This window comes from Astyanax mexicanus, chromosome 2 (assembly GCF_023375975.1).
Source record: "Astyanax mexicanus isolate ESR-SI-001 chromosome 2, AstMex3_surface, whole genome shotgun sequence".
In the NCBI taxonomy this organism is placed as follows: domain Eukaryota; kingdom Metazoa; phylum Chordata; class Actinopteri; order Characiformes; family Acestrorhamphidae; genus Astyanax; species Astyanax mexicanus.
The window spans coordinates 55,879,166-55,892,729 of NC_064409.1; the positions used below are offsets into that span (position 1 = coordinate 55,879,166).

A 13,564-nucleotide genomic window follows, 5' to 3' on the forward strand; every position below is an offset into this window, starting at 1 on the left:
CTACACTGTGGCTCAGAGTGGAGGGCTTCGCTTGAAGGGTTGGGCAGCCGGGGAGGAAATGGGGGGTCGGATGTCTGGAGCAGGAAGGTCGTTACGTTTGCATGAGTAACCGGGGTACTGAATGGGCTGGGAAGTGTGCACAACAACCAGAACGTTAACCTGTAGGCTTACTGTTAAACTGTACGAGGAGGGGATAAAAGTGTGTGTGAAGCAGTCACTCCAACACGGCCTACCGCAAGGATGTACTTGTTAGGAAAGCTTTACTGATATATTTTTTGTAGGGATTTTTCTACCAAACTTAAATCTTGATTCTAAAACATACTGATTGATGAAAAAAAGAAACATCTAAAAAAGAATCTTCCCTGCAAAAAATATTTTGGCAAGGAAAATTCTCATAAATCTTTGTGAATGCAATTTTTTACATTGTTCTAAGATTATTTAACTTATCAAAATTATTTTATTTGCAAAAAAAAGTATGTGTCTTATTCCTTTGGCAAATAATCTGTCATTATTTATTTTGAAAAGTCTCTTATTTCTTAAATAAAAAAAATAAAATAAAAAAATAAAATAAATTAAATCAAAGGCACTTTTAGTAGATAAAATACTTTCAATTACAACTTGTATAAAACAAAAAAAAACTGTTAAATCTATAATATTACTTATCTAAAAATGTGACATGATAGATATTTGAACTACTTTTTAATTTCAGAGCACTTTTGCTGTGTATAGTACTGATACGAGATTCTTTATCTACTGACAGTAATTATTATTTTCCTATATGTTTTAAAGAACCATCAGTTGGACATGTTCATTAGAGAATAACATAAATAATAGTTAATTAATGGCCAATCCTGTACATCTCTTGTGTACTGTTAGTGGTTTCACATTTCCATTCTTTACTTTTGCATCTTATAAAAAGGGGAGATCTGTTTTCTAGATACCGTTGTTGCCGCTGCACTTGCATAGTTATCTGCATTTTTTAAAACAGTTGTTCCACACAAGTACCTCTTCCCTTTCTGTATCACATTGTATTCTGGAGTAATATTGTCCATCGTGACCACATTCAGAAACAGTATGGTTCTGAATATGTATCTTGGACATTTAAGCATAATCATTTGTATTTATAATTCAAAATTAATTCTCAAAAATCAGTTTAGTGTTGGTAATTAGTATACAGTTGGGGTTGGCATATTGTTTTACTGTATATTTAATCCCAAACCATTGTAATGCAAGTTATTAATCTGACAATTTTTTTTTATATGAAAAGGTTTTTCTTTTCTTTTTTTCCAGATTTACTACGGCCAATACCACCATCAACATTACATTTAAAAATCTTGAGATTCTTTTTGATTTAAGTGGTGGTTTGGGATGATAAATAAAATATCTATACTTATGTTAGTCAAAGCGTACCCTGTTTCTTACTCGTAGTCTGTATGTGCCTCTTTTTTTTGTATTATTTTTATTTGATTAAATAAAAAAGTATTAATCACTTATTTTACATATGAAGAACCCCTTAATAAGGGCATAGAACCATTCTAACACTCAAAGCATCCTTTTCCTTTGGTTCTATATGGAACAATTTCTTAGAGAACTTTAAATAATAATTAAAATATGTATACATATATAAAGATTTTGAATCTGGTTATGTATGTGTTTTTTCTGTGGATCGAAAGTAAGCTCATAATTGGTTTCAGAGTATGTCACTGATTAAATTAAAAGAATAAATAAATAAATAATAATATTTTTTATTTTATTTATATACATCTCTACCCTTTGTACACTGATACCCTAAGATTAATCGTGTGTATTTGAGCAGTACAGTGATAAGCTTAACTCTGTGGCCAGCCAGATGGAGTGTTTGATCCCCAGAGACAGGACAGCAGATTGCACAGACTAAACTGTGAAGTGTCTTTTTCCCCTCAAATTCCCTCTTTCTTTTTGCAGTCTCCCCTTGAAGTGAAGAGGTGCTTCCAGGTGTGTAGTCGTGGCCGTGTCTGTAGTGGGCAGGGAAACACATCCTCCTGTCTCCCAGTAGGGGTCAGTGAAGAGGAGAAGGGAAATGAGAGAGGAGAGAATGGGAGAGATTGTGAGTGCATCAGTTGTATTTACTCCATGCAGCTGACTCAGAGAGAGGAGTTATCTGAAGATGGCACTTGAACTGTGTGTACAGCTGTGTTCTAATCAATTACAGCAGTACTGAGGACCAGGCTCCTGTCAGCACAAACACACACACACACACCCTCTTCTCTCCAAAGGATGGAGTGTGTTGTCGTTTCAGTCACAGGGAACCCCTGCCACACACACAAGCTTGTGATGGAGAGGGTCACTTCTGAATGAATTTCACAAATGTTGTTTAGAAGCAGATCGCTCGTTCAAAAAGGAGTGCAGACACTCGAAACCCCAAAGCCACTGGTCAGTAAAAAGGCTCGGAAATGGAGAGCGCTTTGCGCCTGCCCTAAGTGTGTCCGGCTCCGTGTCCCAGCGTCCCACGCTGTCTCGATTTCGGTGTGCTGCTAGTGGGTCTGCCTGTCACCTCACCTCCGTGTCACACGATGACTAAATGTACTCAGTGAAAGCTTCTAGCCAGCGCTCTCCAAGTGGTTTCATTTCAGGATGCCATTATGCCGCGCGCGTGTGTATGGGTACGCATGAGTGTTCGCTGCGCGGTGCGTGACAGCGCGCCTGGGACTTATGCCCCGGCTTATACCCGGCCTTTCTGCGGAACGTCGGGCGGAATGGATGTCTTGGACGCGCAGGCGATATCGGAAAAGATCAACGGCAGAATCAAATTAAATGTCATTTGGATTGCAGTGAAAGAAAGGATTGTTTGACAAGCGCTAGGCACAGGATTTCTGCTCTTCACCTTTTCCTTTTGGCTCCAGCTTCTTTTTCTTTCCCTCAAGGCCCTTTTTTTCCCCTTCCACTTCCTTTCCAAAGGCAGGTATTGAAGCCAGGCTGAGTAGTCGTTCAGATTTCCGTGTTACGCGCACGTCAGGCCCGAGTGGACATATAGGAGAAAGGGAGAGATTATATTGAGAGATTGGGAAATGTGAGCTTGCGGCCCGGGTCAGGCTGTTTCCTGGTTGATAACCCAGTTACAAGGAGGTGCAGAAATGGATCTATGCCTCCTGTTGCTGCTTGGTTATCCACCCCATTGAGATCTCCGTTTTTCGCCGCCCTGAAATATACCTGGCATGCTTTCTCCTTACAAAGGAGGGAGTTGTCCTATCCACTTGGATCTGGAGGGAACATTTGTTAAGCATTTTTGCAACCAATCACAACAGGCTTCAATAAAGCACTTATTGGCTTATAGTCAGTGCAGATTCGGTGCAAATACCAGTGCATCATGCTTTTGTTGATAAGCATGTTTCCTAATGTACAGTTGTGGTCAAAAGTTTACATACACTTGTAAAAAAACATAATGTTATGGCTGTCTTGAGTTTTCAATAAGTTCTACAACTCTTATTTTTCTGTGATAGAGTGATCGGAACACATACATGTTTGTCACAAAAAACAGTCATAAAATTTGGTTCTTTCATAAATTTATTATGGGTCTGCTGAAAATGTCACCAAATCTGCTGGGTCAAAAATATACATACAGCAACAAAATTTGTCAATTTTGGTGATGTAGCGAGTTGTGTCAATCAAATTAGCTTCATGTCATGGCCTCTTCACTTCTTGTAAGTGATTCTGATTGACTACAGCTGTTGACTTCTCATGAGCCCATTTAAATAGGGCTCATTTGACCCAGTGATTAGACTCAGCTACAAAAGCTACAATGGGAAAGTCAAAGGAACTCAGTGTGGATCTGAAAAAGCGAATTATTGACTTGAACAAGTCAGGGAAGTCACTTGGAGCCATTTCAAAGCAGCTACAGGTCCCAAGAGCAACTGTGCAGACAATTATACGCAAGTATAAAGTGCATGGAACAGTTGTGTCACTGCCACGATCAGGAAGAAAACGCAAGCTATCACATGCTGCCGAGAGGAGATTGGTCAGGATGGTCAAGAGTCAACCAAGAATCACCAAGAAGCAGGTCTGCAAGGATTTGGAAGCTGATGGAACACAGGTGTCAGTCTCCACAGTCAAGCGTGTTTTACATCGCCATGGACTGAGAGGCTGCCGTGCAAGAAAGAATCCCTTGCTCCAGAAAAGGCACCTTAAGACTCGGCTGAAGTTTGCTGCTGATCACATGGACAAAGATAAAACCTTCTGGAGGAAAGTTCTCTGGTCAGACGAAACAAAAATTGAGCTGTTTGGCCACAACACCCAGCAATATGTTTGGAGGAGAAAAGGTGAGGCCTTTAATCCCAGGAACACCATGCCTACTGTCAAGCATGGTGGTGGTAGTATTATGCTCTGGGGATGTTTTGCTGCCAGTGGAACTGGTTCTTTGCAGAAAGTAAATGGGATAATGAAGAAGGAGGATTACCTCCAAATTCTGCAGGAAAACTTAAAACCATCAGCCCGAAGGTTGGGTCTTGGGCGCAGTTGGGTGTTCCAACAAGACAATGACCCAAAACACACATCAAAAGTGGTAAAGGAATGGCTAAACAAGGCTAGAATTAAGGTTTTAGAATGGCCTTCCCAAAGTCCTGACTTAAACCCCATTGAGAACATGTGGACAGTGCTAAAGAAACGGCTTCATGCAAGAAAACCATCACATTTAGCTGAACTGCACCAATTCTGTCAAGAAGAGTGGTCAAACATTCGACCTGAAGCTTGCCAGGAGCTTGTGGATGGCTAACAAAAGCGCCTAGTTGCCGTGAAAATGGCCAAGGGACATGTAACCAAATACTAATGTTGCTGTATGTATATTTTTGACCCAGCAGATTTGGTGACATTTTCAGCAGACCCATAATAAATTTATGAAAGAACCAAATTTTATGACTGTTTTTTGTGACAAACATGTATGTGTTCCGATCACTCTATCACAGAAAAATAAGAGTTGTAGAACTTATTGAAAACTCAAGACAGCCATAACATTATGTTTTTTTACAAGTGTATGTAAACTTTTGACCACAACTGTATAGTATAGTAACGTTTGGTCTTTTCTCCACTGCATTGGCAAATTGACAAGGCCACACAACATACAATATGGCGTGGACTGTTAGATTGGTTAGGTTTTTTTTTATTTGCTGTGTTGCTAAATCAGAACCATAAAGTTCCCAGCGTCCTGTAATAATTACATATACAGCACTGTGCAAAGGTTTAAGGCACCAAAGCAAATTACACTGATCCATTTATCTCAGCAATATGAGTATTTTTACCTGAAAAAAGCACCACATACGATTTGAACAGATGCAAATAAACATTCATACAGTAAAACGCAACATGGAATTCTCATTTTTATGTTATATCCTGTGAGCCAAGCTGAAGAACAAAGTGTAGTTCCAGATTTCTCCTGGATGCCCTCAGCCAGCATGTGTATATGTTCAGTTCCAGCAGCAGCTCACCTGATTTACCACATTTACCAATTTACCAAACCAGGTGTTGATATGCAGATGAGAACTAGAAATAACTCTATTAAACTCAGATGAGGAGAGATTAGGAGATGTGTTAAGGAAAACAGTGCTGTAAAAGCACTGCTTTTTGTAAATCTGCTGTTTGTATTTATTGTAATGCTAGTGTTTTACTGAGCTAATAAACACTTACTTCATAGATAAGCCACTTATTCTTTACTAAAATTCCCACGGGTGCCTAAAACATTTGCACAATACAGTATGTAAAAGTTGCTGTAGTCAAAAATTAGTGAGCTGGCAAAACAGAGAATACTAACTAAATGTGACATTGAAAACTGCTGTTTTTTTATTTTTGCTTAAGCAACACAGACTATGTTTCATATTTTCTGTGTGGTATGAAGGTGGCAAAAAGAGCTAACACTTCTACAAACATCGTCAATGCCGTTTTCAGGGCTGGAAAGATTCAACATATAGAGGGATCAGCAGATCTGTCCATAATTAAGCCTTTCCAAAAAATTATTATGTAGTTATCGGTGGAGGGTGTAAACCTCTGGGATCAGAATGATTCACTCCTGCATTGAAAAAAAGGCCATTTAGAGGTGAAAGATATACACCTTCATCTTGTGCAGATGTACAGTGTAAAAAAAAAAAAGACTGGTTGTCTTTGAGAAATTCAAATTTTCCAAATCTCATCCATCTGCCTTTGGGATACCCCATGGGTTTCATATTGGGATAAAGGGCTTTAATTGAACCCGGAGGTCAGCTCAGTGACCAGCTAACCGGCCACCCACGCTGAGAAGCGCGATGCCAGAGGTGTGTTTGTGGGAGTGGCTAACCCTACCTTAAGCAATCCTTCAGTGTTTGGGTGGTGGCCTAATCAGCAGTCAGGTCTGATCGGTATCTGAGGTTAAGCTGGTTAGGAGTAGGTGAGGAGATTACAGTGCTTATTATCTGCATCTCGATCACTGTCTCTTATCTCTCAGTGCTGTATCCTTTTGTCCCTTCCTCCTTATCTATATCTCTCTCTCTCATCTGTTTAACTCTATGAAATCAGTCTTTTTTTTGTCTATTTCATCTTTTTTTTTTTGTATTTCTACATAAGAATTTGTTTTTTTCTTTTTTTTTCCCCACAAGCCCAACTTTTGTCTGTTTAATACTTGCTCGTACTTTTTTTTTGCATTTTTCGTGCTTTTCCAAAGCTCTATCTCTTTCTTTCCCTCACTCCATCGCAAGCTCACTCCCTCTTCAATCCCTCAACTTATTCCTACCCTATACAAGATGTTCTCTCTGCATCTCTCTCTCTCTCTTTCTCTCTCACACACACACACACACCCCAATCCCTCCCTCTCCTTCCTCTATTATACTCTATGCTGCTCTGTCAGTGTAGGCTACCTCTGGAACTTAATCCTATGTCTACAAGATAAGGCTTCATTATGGCCAGATTAACAATGCGCCTGTTGTCTGCCACAGTCTGGTGGCTGCAGGGCCACTGAGCGACCCGCACCGTCCTGAGGCCGGCCAGGACTGTCCGAGCACTACTCAGAGGGGGAATCTCGGGGCCGCTCTCGTTCAGGAATGCTGTCTCCAGAAACAACCTGGCACACACTGGTCACCGCCGCATAATACCCGTGTAACACGAGAAGGGGCACAATGGCACTTTACCAAATTGCCCCTCAAAATCTTTGACGCAGGCTGTCATCGTCGGGCAGTGGGGGCCCGAGACTCCATGACATGGTCCCGGTGTTGGGTGTCATGCTAATCACTCTCAATTAGCAGAGAGCAGGCTGAAAAAGCAGCCAGTTATGACTGCCTGCTGCTGACAGGAGTGTGACGATCTCATTCAAACAAGACAGTGACAGCTACAACTGTCCTGGAGGGTCAGCAGCTGATGGATGGCCAAGAAAAGTTCACATTACTGTAACAGCAGCAGGGCAAGGTGTTGAGTGGAGGCTGCTTGAGGAAGGGGGTCAGTGTGAGGTGTCTTGGAGCCCCAGTCAGTATCTGAGTAGCACCACACCTAGTAATGTATACGATGTTGCCATGCTCTGCTGCACAGCGCTGTGTTTGAGGTGGACCTGACGCTCTTGTGGAACTTCCTGATTGGGATTTAACCCTCTTAGGTTCCATGTGGTGTATACGCATTGAAACGTCTCTTCTTACATTTTTTTTTTTTGATAGTTTTTTTTTGTGGTAGAACCCTCTTCAGATTTATCTGGTCATTCAGATTTGTTTATAAAAAATAATCTAGACCCAACTAATCTTTAACTGACTTACTTAAAAAGATATCTTTCAGATATATAGATTTCAGATTTTTTTTTATATATAATTATTTTGATTTAGTCACTTTTGTATGTAATCCTAGATCAGATACATATCTGCTTTGTGGGCATACAACATGAAGGTGAGCAGTCAAATGAGATTTTAAGCATATTTTTGCCAGTACGCATGCGTTAATGCTGTTGGTGACTGAGACCGAAGTTCTTTGTGTCTTTGTTTGTTATCTTTGTATGGTTGTCTGGCAGTTTTTTCCAGTCATAGTATTCCAGAATTTCATCTCTTTAAATGGCAAATAATTTATCGTTTTGTAGAGATTGGCTCAATAACGCACAAAAAAGGTAATCTACATTTGTTACAGCTACTGGGCTTACACAGATAACCACATAGAAGCACCTGTACATTTCTTTGATTGTGACATAATCAGCAAGCTAATTGGTTGTTTTAGTTGAAAAGCAGGTTAAGTACTCTATAGTTATCAAGTCAAATTTTGGGTCTTAGTGCGGTCACGAATTTGCAGCGAAAATGGTACAAAATTACCTCAACTATTTGGTGCTTCTACCAGTTGCAGCAAGTTTTTTTTTTTTTTACATATTTAGGGCCCGAGCACCGAAGGCGCAGGCGAAGCCTGCACCGGAGGTGCAAAGCCCTATTGTTTTTGGTCCGTTTATTATTATTATTATTATTATTATTATTCTGCCTCTTTGCGTCCATTTTTGAGGCATTTCCGATAATCGAAAACTCACGCATTTTGGCACAGGCCTCAAACTCGGCGAAAATTGTAAAGTTCCATAGAGGCTGGACTTTGGCGTGGTTCAGGAGCTCTATAGCGCCACCTAACATCGGCATTGGCCGAGATGAAGTTTGTCCAATGTGCACCAACTTTGGTACGCTCATTGACCTCCTCATAAACAACAAGAATCACTTGGTTTTATTTGACTCCGCCCAACAGGAAGTCGGCCATTTTGACAGGAAGTTGCGAAATAAAAAGTTTCCCGCTGGGTTTCGGAGGGGTTAAGATGTTTGAAATCTCCTAAAATTTTACAGAGCTATTTGACTTAGGCCAAACTTTGACCTTAAGTTGGAATTTCGTAAATTCGTGTTTCATCAGCTCTCTAGCGCCACCTATTTTATATCACATTTATAAAAAGCTCTCAGCCTCTTGATAATTGGCAGATTCAATAAGTCTTTGAAATGATTTAGAAATATTTTGTCGTTTTTCTCATGTGTAGCTAGATGACTCTACAGCGCCCCCTATTTTATTTAGGCCATTAAATTAGCTGTAGCTGTCTCAAAATTTCTCCAATATTCTCGATTTTTGGCAACAACATAGAAAGTATCATCCCGCACATATTACCCATTGGCTGGTATTAGCTCCGCCCAACAGGAAGTCGGCCATTTTGAAATTTGTGGAATTTTTACACATTTTTCACGAACTCATTCAAACTCCTCCTAGAGTCTTTGTCAGATTATCTCTAAATTGGGCATGGGTAGGCTCCAGACATACGTGGTGATAAATTGCGAAGGAATAGTCGATAGCTGAAACGATGACGTAATGGCGGACAATTAATTTAATGGAGACGCAACACTAGACCAAAGTGAAACCATGACACGGTCATAAAACAGATGATTGAAAAATCATGAAACTTGGTAAAAACACAAGAGACATCATAAGACACGTTTTTAGTATTGGAATGATTGACTCCGCCCAACAGGAAGTCGGCCATTTTGAAAAAAGTGTGTTTTACACACATTTTTTGCATACTTTGTCGAACTCCTCCTAGGGAATTTGTTGAATACTCTTGATATTTGTCTGTAATAAACTGCTAACATACTTGATTGTAAATTGCGAAGGAATAGTCGATATCTTAAACGAGGACGAAATGGCGGACAGTTGAATTGCTTGAGATGCCCCGTTAAAACAGGAAGTGAATACATTCTGGTGTTAGTAGGTGTTTGAGGAGGTTAAAAAGGTTGAAAACTCTCGAAAATTTACAGGCCTGCTTGATTTAAGCAGTACTTTGATCTGAAATTAAAATTTCATATATACGTATTTCATTGGCTCTATAGCGCCACCTAGGTTTCAATGCATATTTGACATTACGGGAATGCTCAAAACCTCTTGAAAATTGACAGATTGCATAAGACCTAAAAACACTTTACAAATATTTTGACAATTTTTTCATGTATAGCTAGCGGACTCTACAGCGCCCTCTAATTTGTTCATTTAATAAATTAGCTGTGGATGTGTCAAAATTTGTCTAATCTTCTCAAATTTTGGTAGGAGTGTAGATAGTATGACCCTGCACATATTTGCAATTGGCTTGTATTAGCTCCGCCCAACAGGAAGTCGGCCATATTGGAATTTGTAATATTTTTACACATTTTTCACAAACTCATTTAAACTGCTCCTAAAGTCTTTGACAGATTACCTCTTATTTCGCTGTAAATGAACAACAGACATATTTGATGATAACTGCCAAAGGATTAGTTGATCGGTAAAACGGTGACCCAATGGCGAGCAATTGAGTCACTAGAGACGCAACACTAAACCAAAGTGAAACCATGACACGGTCAGAAAACAGATTTTTGAAAATTCATGAAACTTGGCAAAAACACAAAAGACATCATTACACACATTTTCAGCATTGGTAGGACTGACTCCGCCCAACAGGAAGTCGGCCATTTTGAAATATCTGCATTTTACACACATTTTTTGTGTACATTGTCAAACTACTCCTAGCAAATTTTTTGAATTCTCTTGGTATTTGGTAAAAATAAACATTGAACATATCTGATGATAAATTGTGAAGGAATAGTCGACATCTCAAACGAGGACGAAATGGCAGATGGTTGAATTTGTGAGATGCCACATCAAAACAGGAGGTCAAAACCTAGATAATGCCAGGTGTTTTGAGGAGGTTATAATGGAGAAAAACTCACAAAATTTGACCGGCCTGCTTATCTAAGGCTGTTCTTTGATGTAGAATTAGAATTTCAAATACATGTATTTTAACAGCGCTATAGCGCCACCTGTATTTTAAATGGATATTTCACGTGTTTAACAGGATAGAAAACTCTTGAAAATTGGCACACTCAAGAAGACCTTAAAATTACTTTTACCGGTTTCTCGGTTTGGCCCGGTACGATTTGCGCTGTTGTGCGAGGGCCCTACGTCCCCCTGTGACAGGGGGACAACTCGTCTTTTTTTAAATCAGTGTTTTAGCTCAGGGCTAACAACAGTGCTGAAAGATAAAACCTCACATTATTATAAAGATTCATTGAACTCAGTTACAATTAAGGAACATTTATTTTAATACATGATGGACAAAGTGTTTTTCTTTGGTTTAGGCTGTTTGAGTTGCCAAGTTGGCTTTAATTTTGAGTTCTCCACTATATTGCTTTTTTATGACTGCACACAGGGTAGTATGCTGAAGTACATGAACACACAGACAGTGAGGAAAATATTAACAGAATTTAAATAAATAAATAGAGAAATAAATGACATGAACGAGATAGTCGTTTTTGTTTTGTCATTTTTCTGATGCATTATCGGAAATATTGTATTCTTTAGTTTGTTTTAGTTTGGTTAAAATTATAATCATTAGAACGGATAAGGCTCTAATAAACTTGCTAACATAAAGCAAACTTTTACAAAAAAAAATCAATTTTACGTACATGTTAAAAAGGGTATATGCATCCATTTACACATATAGATAATGTGGATTGTTTGATTAATTCTGCAGGTTGTCCTGCATTTGCCTAAATGCTCTTATTTCGGTGCATGTTGGCAGGCTCTGGGGGTTAGTTCTGGGATTTGGCCAGTCGACAGCTGTTTTGCCCTTTAATAAGATTAGTGTAAAGAAATTAGTCGTGTGCTCTTTAATCTGCTGTTTAACCGTGCAAGCCACCTGGGGGCTGCCCTGTCCTCTTGCCGGATCCTCCTACATTCCTCCCCACAAATGATCCTATAGGTATCAGATAACCTGCTCCTCAGGAACCCCGCAAACATGCACCTATATCAGGTTCTTCATACATTTTACATGTGTGTAAGTATGTCAAACTTGCAGAATTCTTAAGGTAGAGCAAATTAAGTTGGCAATATGTTTAGGGACATGTTTATTAACATGACTATTAGCATTCAACTCTCAACGGTTGAATAGAGTAATGCAAAAAGAAAACCCTCACAATTTTTCTCTTTTATATTGTTTTTTTTTGTTGTGTCAGTCCAAAGATTAACTGCTAATAGTTTCAATCTCACATTTAAGCTTTCAATCCTCTATTTGTATTCGAGAAGCTCTGTTGGACCCTGACACTCTGAAGCCTGTCATTCAATACAAGCTTGATAATTTGACACCTTGCCATTTCAAAACGTAGCCTAGAGACAATATAGATACCTAAAATTCCATTACAGGTGCTGAAGAGTGGTTTACTTAAGGTAACCCCCCCCTCCTACCCTCAAAACAAACAGTGATAACATATTAACATATTAACATATGACCATCATTGTCTTACAGGTGCACCCACTAATTTATTCTGGTCAAGTTGAGAATTTTCCCAGGTATTGGAACCAAAGTCAATTTGAAGTTTTTTTTGGCCAGTGGAAAATCAGTCAGAGGCAGTGCTGGTCGGCTGCCCAGAGTGCACAGTTTGGAGGGGGATCTCACGTTTCTCTCTCTCTCGTTTACCGAACAGAGCCTGCAGTATCACTCCACTCACCCATAACCATCCCTCCCTCTCTCCCCGTGGCTCTGTTTCACTCCTCAATAGATAGCCTTCTATCAATGCAAAAGAAACACTACACTGCTCATGCTCCTGCGAATCAATGTTCCATGTGCTTGCTGAGCGAGTGATTTTTAAACATTGCACATAAATTGAAGCAGACCTCTCTCAGCACCCTGTCCGGATTGTTTATCGTTAGTTTGGCGGAGGTGAAAACTTGTCGATTAATAACAACGCACATAAAGTAGGTACACCCAATTTTTATAACGAGCAGCAATTGAGCGAAAAAAAAAAGGCAAAAAAAAGTACAATGCCTGGAGTGATGTGTGGAACACTTGGACTCCTTCCCAGAAGTCCGGGCAGAGCCTTCTCCCTGCAGTCCCGTACTGCATGTCTGACGCTTTTACACCGCTATGTCAATACCAGCGCCGCTATCTCCCTGATCTGCCTGCCGGCGGCTTAAATATACACTCGCGCTTTTGTCAGCGGGGTGGAAGTTATCGACAGGCCCGAGACGTACGCTGCCTGGCGCTATTTTTATTATGTGCGCCAATACGGTTTGGCTGAAAACACCGAACAGATGGCGACGGTTACGGTAGATATCAAAATGTTTACGGCTGGGAATAAACACGGCCTACTTTAAACCAGGGAAGTCGGATTCCTTTGGTCCTCGCCACAGATAGGGCCCCGCCACTCTGCTTTGGGTTAAAATATACAGTTGTCAGAAAATATTAACTGATGAAAGGAGGGAGTGGAGTAGGTGGAGGAAGGGGTGGGGGGTGCTGTAGCCGGAGCGGAGTGACTGGTCACTTATCAGCAGCATTAATCTTCTCTCAGGCTGGTGTGCAGCAGACATAATACAGAAGACTGACTGCCGGCCGGCTGGCCTACAGGCGCTGACGGCTAGTCTCTTATCTCTGTTCGGGGAGAGAAAGACGTAGAGGGAGAGAGGGGAAGAGAAAGAGATGAGAATAGGATGGGGGTGAAGGGAAACGACAGGGCAGAGAGAGGGATGGAGTGAGTGGGAGGGGAAGTGGAAAGAGGGAGTGAGAGAAGAGGAATTGGTGGACAGATTGGCCAGTCTGCTCGCCCAGTTAAGCGGGTTA

At 40.3% G+C, this 13,564-nt stretch overlaps 1 protein-coding gene across 5 annotated transcripts in view; it reads left to right on the forward strand.

Annotated features, from left to right (window-relative positions):
- The window catches only part of scaper (S-phase cyclin A-associated protein in the ER), a 123,630-nt gene that overhangs the window by 75,309 nt on the left and 34,757 nt on the right, over nucleotides 1-13,564 (forward strand). The window lies entirely within an intron of this gene.